Below are 10,888 nucleotides of genomic sequence, written 5' to 3'. Positions count from 1 at the left end.
TTTTGCCTTCCTTTATGAAAGATATGATCACAGCAGTTCTTACCGTATTTTTGATGATGAATTCTAAATCACCTCCTTGGGTTGGGTTCATCGTAGGGTCTTCGTGTTCATTGTGCACTTCTTGGGCATGCTGGTATTCCCAATCCAAGGGGATTGAATCCATACTAGGCTGGCCATGGTGGCCAAAACTCTGATGGATGGGATCGAGGGACACACATATACTATTGTCCCTATGATCATTGCGGATATGTATCGGGACTTGGAACGCTGTCAAAAGGGGTCCAGATTTTTTGAGGGTTGAAATTTGCTATTATAAGTCTGGTTGTTAGAACATCTCCAAAGGGACCAATACCACCAAGAGTTTCCACGAAGGCCATGGAACGACCACATAGCCTTCCATCACCCTAAGAGAATGACTTACATTCCGGATATGTTTGCTCAACCTAAGGATGCTATAGGATGGGTGCAGTTCTTTAACAAGTTGACTGAGGACCAGGTTCAGTGGATGTTCGAGTGGTTCCCCACCGACGAGTTCATCATTGGATCCAGAGACGTCCCACATTTGGTGGTAATTGGGTTAAGGGGGATATACCCTTATGCTCCCCTCAGGGTTATGAGACAGGCAGGAAGGAGACAAGTCATACCATAGATTGCTAAAATGAGTCACTTCATAGCTGATTTCCAGGGTAACGCCATCCTGTATAAGAATGAAACACAACATATGTGGACTTTGAAGATTATTGTGGAGAAGGATACCATCGAGCCGGACCGATACCATGCTAGCCACTTCTTCTTTTACCCCTTATGGTTGGATGATAATCTGTCAGGAGTCTTTGATCCAAGGGTCGGTCCAGGAAATAGGGTCATAGATGAGTTTGCCGAAGCAGAAGTGAAGTACAACAAGCTGCGCAAAAGAGTTTGAGAGTCTGAAGATGAACATATGGAGCAGCAGAAGGCCGATATGGAAATGATCAACAAGTGGAAAGAAAGAGTTGTTAAATCCAGCATAAGGTTGGAATATCTGGCGTACAGTCTAATGGAACTGGAAGGGAAAATGAGAAAGAGATGATTGCCAGAATGCTGAGGGAAACGAATGAGGGCATTCTTACTGTTGAACCTGCGCAGGCTGGGAGAGTTGATCGACAACAGCATCCGGTCTGGAGAGGGTCCTTCTGGGACCAAGTAGATTAGGTTTACTTGCTTTTCTTTTAAATGTAATACAACCAAGTGTCATTAGCAATATTATCTTATTTAGTGTCGTTTTGGGTCGTTTATTTTTACATTAATGAAATGAGGCAATTATTGGCACTGAATTTCTCCAAATTTATTTGTCACTAGGCCTACATCAGGCACAATGAGGCTCCCAAATTAGGACGCAAATTTACATTTCCGCAATATGTGTTTATATACTGCAAATATTTCAGAACCCTTACTGACTTGTTTACCTTTTGTTTTTCTTTATTCTTTATTTCCATCCGCTAAGGTTGGTTCGCACATACTGGCATCATCAACGTATCACACCAGATCTAGAGGCCCTCCTCCTCCTCCAAGTAATACAAAGAGCAAAAGGAAAGCTAAAATGGATGACTTAAGTGGTATTCGAAAGGAAAATACGGAAAATGCAGAAACTTCAGACGGACGGAGTACTCCGGCGCCAAATGATTTAGTTTTGAGGTTAGAACAAAAGATACTAGAGCTGCAAGGAGAGCTTGAGTAGGTCCACAACTTGGCAAACTTATCCCTCACCTTGAATGTCCCCGATATCAACCAACAAAATGCCAAAAACCCAGCACCTCCCCAAAATACACTAAACCAACATCCACAAAACCTTTCTGCACCGTATCAACATGCAACTCCACCTCAAAATCTCAATCCCTTACTGATACCAACTCCGCCACAACACCACCATCAACCAATCCAGTACCCACCAACCGCTACTTATCACACTCCCCAGAACACACCACAACTCATTCATGACCCTAAAAATTCAATCAATGACCACCACATCTAGATTCCTGGAACTCATCAAAATAACCCTGTATATGTGGAAATCGTACCTCACTCTACTCAACCAACCTCCTATACACCAGAATCCACTAAGAAGGACCTTTTCATTAAGAACATGGCTGAGGAACTCAAGAAATTGACAAGTCGAGTTCAGGGTGTCGAAGGAGGCAAATGGATAGAGGGTTTGAATTATGAAGACTTATGCATACAGCCGGATGTAGAACTGCCAGAGGGTTACAAACCTCCCAAGTTCGAGATGTTTGACGGTACAGGTGATCCTAGGGTCCATCTAAGAACCTGTTGTGACAACTTGTCGGGGTCAAAAAGGATGAAAAAATCTGGATGAAACTTTTTATGAGGAGTCTTACGGGAGATGCTTTGTCCTAGTACATTAGCTAGGATCCTAAGAAATGGTCCAACTGGGTTAGTATGGCATCTTATTTTATGGACCGATTCAAGTTCAATACAGAAAATACACCAGATGTTTTCTACATTCAAAACCTCAAGAAGAAGCCCACCGAGACTTTCTGCGAGTATGCTACTCGATGGAGGTCGGAAGCAGCCAAGGTTAGGCCAGCATTGGACGAGGAACCAATGAACAAGTTCATTGTCAGAGCACAAGATCCGCAATATTATGAAAGGTTGATGGTTATTGAAAACCATAAGTTCTCTAACATCATCAAACTTGGGGAAAGGATCGAAGAAGGAATCAAGAGCGGGATGGTAACAAACTTTGAAGCACTACAGGCCACAAACAAAGCACTACAATCAGGCGTCATATCAAAGAAGAAAGACGTCAGGGCAGTAATGGTGGCTCAAGGCCCAAAATCTCCACTCACATACTGTTGATACCCAATTTTTTTCTGTATATTTTTAATATGCAAAAATAATTTTAAAATAGCATATGTATACATATATAAGTGTGTCCAAATGTTTAATCATTTTTTCCTTAATTTTTAAAGATTTTAAACCAATTTATTCCCCTATTTTATTCATAAAAGCCCAATAACAATTCCCAAACTTATCATTTTGGTAATTCATTTATTGGATTCTCATATTTATTCTAAAATACAGCTAAGATATTTTTTTTGCATATTTTTACAAATTTATTTAGTATTTTTAAAGCTAAATTGCATATAATTGCAATATTAGCCTCTTTTGGATTTAATTACGTTTATATCTATAAAAAATAAGTCCAGTGTTTTTAATTTGATAATTATGTACTATTAGTCATTTTACTACCTTTAATTTATTTCCAGAAATTATTTTACTATTTTTTATAAATCAAATAGGGAAAAGTGGCTATTTAAATGTTAGCCCAATTTCATTCGATTATAGCCCCAATTCGGACCCCAATTGAATTCGATTTAAACCCAATTTTACCCCGACCCAATTCCCATTCAAAACGACCCATGACCCTTTTAAACAACTTGCCAGGATTCCCATTTAATCCCAACCGTTGATCGCTTAGATCAACGGCTCACATTAACCCTTTCCTAAATTAATTCCCAACTACCCCCAAAACCTAACCATTTCTTACCTACGGTCACCTCTAAATCCCCCTTCTCTCTCAATCGTCTCTCAAACCCTAGCCGCCACCCTCAACTACCACCCTAAAACCTCTCAAATCCATGGCTTCCAAGGTCATTGGAGGCATGTATCTACCTCCTTTGGCTTCTATGTGTTCGATTATTATGGTTTCAAGGCCAGATCTTGAAGAAGTTTGGTTCAGACCTTGGTTGATTTCATTTTTTGGCTATTTTCCGGTCATCTCCGACTTTTCTCTGGCCAGCCATGGCTATTCGAGTCTGACTCTTGACTCTCCTGCTTAGATCAATGATTTTCAAAATCTTTCTCACCATTTGGGGTTCTTCTGAAACCCTAACCTTTAAGGTTCTTCCGATTTCTTTTAGATCTGTGTTTGCTCTAAACTTCTAAACGTTTTTCTCAAAGTTTCTTTTAAAACTCTACCTTCAAAACTTCTTATCTTTCTGATTAAGATTCTATTAAGTTATTTCGAAACTTTCTTTGATATGTTTTGCTATGTTTGTTTGTATTATCCTACTGCTTGGGTTTGCATGTTAAAACCCCTAATTTCTTTAACTGTTTCCTAAGTGAATGTTGTTTGCCTGAGTTTTGTCTGATCTGTCTATTTATCCTCTTTTTAAAACCCTCCCATTGTGGAAAATCTTATGGTTTTGGGTCTGAGACTATTCGTTTAAGTGCAGAAGTTCTTTTCGAAATCTCTTGTGCCTTTTGTGTGATTCTTCTGATTCTGGGTTTTTATCCTCTCTTTAACTCGCCTATGTTGAAAGCCCTAATTCTTCTAGGGTTCTTCGTTTAACTTTGTGACTGGCCTACTCTCGTTTGAGTTTCTGTGACTATCTCACTTCGAATGTGTTTCTACTGAGTTTCGTATGCCTAAATTACATGCTTGTGTTTGTCTTGACTAGTCAAGACTTGCCTCTTTGCTTGCTATGTCTGGTTACTCATATCTCACTCTATTTATATGCTAAAACAGAACTCATGACTCTCTCTTTGACTGACTCTGAGTTCCCTGTTTCTTGGCTTGATTTGAAATCTTCCCTTTAAACTTTCGATTCTCCTATTTTAACTTGGGTTATTTGCTTATTTTTAGGAATCCATGTGATTATCCTTAAATCAGTAATTTCGAATCCTTGACTCCTTGATTTACTATGTGCTGATTGTCTCTATATTCTGCAAATTTATTGTGTTTCTTACCTTATTTGGTTAATCGAGTATTTTTTACTAATTCTTCCTTTGTTGTTTCCCTAATTGAACCCTTATGTACTTACCCTTAATTGTCTATTCTGTACATGATGCTCTACCTGATTTATTTCCTTAAATATTTTCTGTCCATTACCGTTGGTTGATTGCTCCCTAATTGAAGGAATACTTGCATTGATTTCTTTCCTTATTTGCTACTTGTTCTTACCGTTTGAACTGATTCCCTCAAATTAAGGGAGCGCTTGTACTGATTTTTTCTTTAATTGATTCTGAGTTCCATAATTACTATACAATTGTAATTCTTGCCTTATTTTACATGGTTTCAAACTACTATATATATATACTCTCTCATTAACACAAACACACGAACACTCTTAGTTCTGAACTCACTTACAATCAAAAACATTCTCTCTTGCTTTACTACTTCTACTGTGGCCTATTTAGCTGGCTGAAAGCCAAAGCTATATTTCAAAAATCCTGCCACCTTTCTTTACTACGTTTTGCTTCTTTGAACTGGTATGTCCTATTTAAGTTTTCAGCCTCAACAACAACATGGTTACTTAATGTTCTTGCATTCTTGTCTGCCTACTGCTTGTATCTAATTCACTACTTTATTTTAGCATGCTGTAATTTCTTTCTTCCTATTCTGAATCTATATATTACGAATCCTAAACCCCTACCCCAAGATGTGTGATACTTATGGTTTGTTTGAGTCATGGTAGTATTGAACATTGTTGTCTATAACTCAAGCTTGATCCCCCTGGGATCATAACCTTTATGTTTTTCCTTAGTGTTATGTGTTCTGGTAGGCTTATAGGCATGCCAGCATCTTCTATTGTCGTGCATGCCCAAAGCTGACCCTTGCCTAAGTACATAGGTTCTTTGCAATTCCCAACCCCTGAACCCCTATTTTATGAAGTTGTTAAAATCTATAACTGTTTCCCTTTACCCCTCTCCTTTATCTAGAACTCTGTTTCTGCACTTCCACTCTCTCTTAGACTTAAGTTCTGCCCTCCTCTTGTGAGCCTTGCCTTAAGACCCATGAGCTCCCTCTAAACTTGGACATATGAGGGCTGGCATTTCCACACTGCACTTGTCCCTATTCTGGTATGAAACTTGGGTGTGAGCACTGCCCGTGGTCCTATTGAGGCCCTTAGGGAACTCTAACACACTCAAGTCTGAGAAAGGATTTGGATCAGTAGTCTTTGGGTTGGTTTATCTCATAACTCAGTGAGGAAGTCAGAATCAGGCTTCCTCTGCTTGTACTTCTCTTTGTATTTTCTAATGTAATTTATTATCCTGGTTTGTAATAAGTTGTAATGAACATTTGGGGCTGGCTAGTGAAAAAGGTTGGGTAATTATGCATGCAAGGGTAGAAACATGCCTATAGGGTGTTTTAATTTTGCATATTCAAACTACATATAGAAACCATGCCTATAGGGTATTTTAATTATGCAAACTTCATTTATAAGCCATGCATATAGGGTACTTAATTCTGCAAACTGCATCTAAAAATCATGTCTATAGGATTGCTTGTTCAAACTTCACATCTAGATGACTTGCCTATAGGATTTCATTCTGAAGTTCTGCATGTTTGTCACCATCTAGATATCATGTTTATAAGGGTCTAAAATCAGTAACGCATAGAAATCATGTCTATAGGGACTTTTAAATAAACCTGATTTGCTTCATTCACCGTCAATATTAGATATCATGTTCATAGGGATAAAAAAATTTGTAATGGTAGATACTATCACCTGCAGAGCTTGCAACTAGTTTAATTTAATTTGTCCCTTCTGAACCTCTTTTAATAATCTAATTCCCTTGCTTAACAAGGTCTAGCAAGTATGCATACAGGATTTCAAACAATTCATTTCGAATTTTTACTGTCTCATCACCTTCTGAATTCAGTAGACATCATGCTTATAGGACCTCGTCTAAACACTAGGCAAGCCTTAGAGTAATAACTGTAAACTGAATCTGCTTCTGTTAATTGCTACAACCAGCAGGCAGGCCTGATTCGGACTTCTTATCTGAGTTATGTAATAAACTAAAACTGCCTTAACAATCTCCTCTCCCTCGTCTTTAATACTTTTAAATCAGGCCTAAGCAGTATGTGTAAGACATGCTATTTTATGTGTTTGTTTTGAGGAGGTATACATGAGCCTTTGTTTGTTTATATGTTTCCCCCAAACATGCAGTACGTGTTTTGTATGTCGCCTTAGAAGTTTTACCTTTGAAGCTTCAAGTAAGCCTAATATCCCTCCCTTTTAGGATTAGTAGTCCTAAGTGCCTCCGGGACTGATAAGAATGGGATGGGTAATAGCATGCAATAAGTAATCGAGACCAATCCGTGCTTTAATACTTTAATAGGGTGGGAAGGGTAGATATGGATATGATGACCACACGATAATGTCACGTGTAGCCCCTCATTGAGGAGTGATTACCGGACATTGTGTGGGGGTGATCCATATTTTTAATAAACCTAGGACCCCTCTTCCTTTTATTCTTATTTTTGTATCGTTGTAATTCCTTATTTAAAGAAAATCAGCTCTTTTAATTGTCCTTTCAAACTTTGTTTACTTTCAAACCATTATGTATTGAAATCCCCTCTTATTTGAGCCTTATCTGCTGATATGTTAATTGCACCCAAATTCACAATAACTGTCTGGCCGAAAACCACACTAGTGGATTCTGAGGGGTGTCTAACACCTTCCCCTTAGAATAATTTCAAGCCCTTACCCTATCTCTGGTTATTCAAATCGAACTCCATTGGTGTCCTAATGCACCCTAATCATTAGGTGGCAACTCTTCAAATGCAAATCCAGTTCCTAAAAGAACGAGTTGTCCTTCCAAATATCATAAACCCGATTTCGTGAGAAAAATGAGGCGCGACAATACCAAATACCTCCACCCACATACCAAACACCCCCACCCACATAGCAAGCACCTTCACCTACATATCAACCCTTATCTCCCAGATATTTCCAATTGGCCATTGTCTATCATACCTATAATTCCCAACCATCTCATTTCTAGTCACCTCCAACTCGCCAAAATTATCCAAGACCACGACCCAATTTTGACCGCAAACCACCCAGACAATACACCGCTATTGCTGAACCCATTGACCAGCTATATGAAAGGTTGAAAGATGCTGGTATGCCACTCATATTCCCGCTGTGGTAGTAGAGAACCTGTCCCAATGAATCAACCCAAACAAAATCTGTGCATACCATTCCGGTATGAAGGGGCACACTATTGACGAGTGCCGAATATTGAAAGATAAAATCCAGACACTGATGCACAATAATGTCATACAGGCGAAAGAAGCTGCACCCAATGCCCACAACAATCCTCTCCCGGATCATAGGAGTGGTGGGATACATGTGATAGAGATAGACGAGTAATGGGATCCTGAGGGGTTAATCGGGCTTATTCGAGAAGGCGTTGACTTTAAACCCGCAGTCACACTTACTCCTATTGTAGTACAGACTTGTCCACCAACCGAGGTTGAGGTAGCTGCATCAGTTTCATTTGAGGTAGAGGTAGCTCCACTTGCGACCACCCTTGTTCCATTTGAAGTGGAAGTGGCCACATCTTTCACAGCGGCAGTATCAACCACACCTCCTTTCAATTCAAAAGCAATACCCTGGGATTACGTTGTTGAAGCTAGGAAAGCCAAAGATGGAGGAATCCGATGCTGCACAAGGAATGACTAGGACCAGAAGAATCTATACACCTAAACACTTGGGAGGACCAAGTAAGGATTCCACTACCAAGAAGCCTGTCATTGAAACAAGACCAGATGACCTTTGGAGGAAAGTACAAGTGAGGGAATACTCTGTCATTGATCATTTGAACAAAACCCCAGCTCAGATATCCATCCTATCACTATTGCAAAATTCAGAGGCGCACAAGAATGCTCTGATGAATGTGTTGAGTGAAGCTTACGTACCCAACAATATCACCTACGGAGAGATGGCCAACAAGGTAGTGCAGGTGCTGGAAAGTCATAAGATAATCTTCCGTGAGGATGAGATACCGCATAAGGGTTGAATCATAGCCGAGCATTACATATCACGGTACAATTTGAAAAACAATTCATTGCTAGAGTTCTGATGATGGAGGTTCAAGCCTCAACATTTGTCCATTGGATACTCTAAAAAGATTGGGTAAAGGTTTTCATGAAATACGGACAGGAAGCATGAACGTGAAAGCCTTTGATGGGTCTCAAAGGGCCACAATTAGGGAGATTAATCTTTGTCTGCAGATGGGGCCAACATGGTTCGACGTTGAATTCCAAGTACTTGACATATCAGCTTCATACAATCTTCTGTTTGGTCTACCATGGATACACGCTGCTGTGGCTGTGGCTTTCACACTACACCAAGCCATGAAATTTGAATGGAACCATCAGGAGGTGATCATTCACGGGGACGGGAGTAACCCCATTTACACCAGTCAAACCATCCCGGTTATCGGGAACAGAAGAAGGCTAGGAGGGGAAACCTATCATCACATCGAACTTGTCAATGTTGTTGAGAAAGACAAATGGTGGAGTAACAAAATAGAAAGCATACTGGCTTGGTCTGGGTATGAGTCCGGCAAAGGGCTTGGGAAGAATCTCCAGGGTATTACCAAACCGATACAGATGAAACGTCATGGTAATACCTTCGGGCTCGGATACCAATATACATGGCAAGAGTATGATGATTGGTCGCCTCCATGGCGTGGACCCTATTACCCTCTCAAGCAACCAGTGCCACATCTGGGTCAAACTTTCCACCAAGCTGATACAATATGGGGAACTGCAGAAGAAGAAGCATTAGATGGGCTGAGGAATCTATTCCTGGAGGACGAAGACGTGGATTGTAGTGCAATAATTGAGGAGGAGGATAAGGAAAAAGGCCTCACTATTTAGACTATGGAGAAGGGAGCTGTTCTCAGGAACTGGACTGCCACACCATCCTGGGTCTGCCGAGTCCCTAGGTAGCTTGGCAGATTTTATTTCTATATCCATTCTAGGCATCTAAGATTTTCAGTAATTTTGTTTTAAAGACTTACTTGTTTCAAAATAAATGCTCGATTCATCGATTCGTACTTGTTTGGATGTTTTTAATTTTAATCAAATGCATTGCTCTTTATTATTCGTTATTATCTTCCACATTTTTTCTTTCTATAGCGTTATTATTACTTTTCCTGATGAACCGGTGACTATGACATGCAATAAGGCAACGCAATCTGAGGATAGTGACTCGGATAAAGAAGATGAAATACCTAAGGAAGTTATCAGAGAGGTTGAGAACTTTGAGAATAAGCCTAAGTCCAACCTGGACGAAACCGAAGTAGTGAATTTGGGATATGCCGAAACCATCAAGGAGATTCGCATAAGCATTCATTACCACCGACAGAGAAGGAGGAGTACATTCGTTTCTTGAAGCAGTATGAGGATATCTTTGAATGGTCATATGATGACATGACCAGTTTGAGCACGTCCACAGTGGCTCACAAGTTGCCTACCAATCCCATGTGTCCGCCGGTGAAGCAGAAACTCAGAAAATTCAAACCAGATATGAGCCTGAAAATCAAGGAGGGAGTTACTAAGCAGATCAAAGCCAAAGTCCCAAGGTAGTTGAATACCCAACCTGGTTAGCCAACATTTTGCCAGTTCCGAAGAAAGATGGGAATGTCAGAGTATGTGTTGACTATTGAGACATAAATAGAGAAAGTCCCAAGGACGACTTTCCACTGCCAAATATACATATCCTTATCGATAATTGCGCCAAGTATGAACTCCAATCCTTTGTAGATTACTTTGCGAGTTATCACCAGATCTGGATAGATGAAGAAGACGCAGAGAAAACAACTTTTATTATACCGTAGGGGGTATACTGCTACAAGATGATTCCATTCGGTTTAAAGAATGTCGGGGCTACTTACATGAGAGCTATGACAACCATCTTCCATGATATGATACACAAAGAAATTTATGTATATGTGGACGACGTCATTATCAAATCCAATAGCGCCGCAGATCACATAGCGGACTTGAGAAAGTTCTTTGACAGGTTAAAGAGGTACAACTTTAAACTGAACCCCGCAAAGTGTGCCTTCGGGGTTCCCGCAGGAA

Source organism: Nicotiana sylvestris, chromosome 3 (genome assembly GCF_000393655.2).
Source record: "Nicotiana sylvestris chromosome 3, ASM39365v2, whole genome shotgun sequence".
In the NCBI taxonomy this organism is placed as follows: Eukaryota; Viridiplantae; Streptophyta; class Magnoliopsida; order Solanales; family Solanaceae; genus Nicotiana; species Nicotiana sylvestris.
This window is presented reverse-complemented; position numbering follows the sequence as displayed.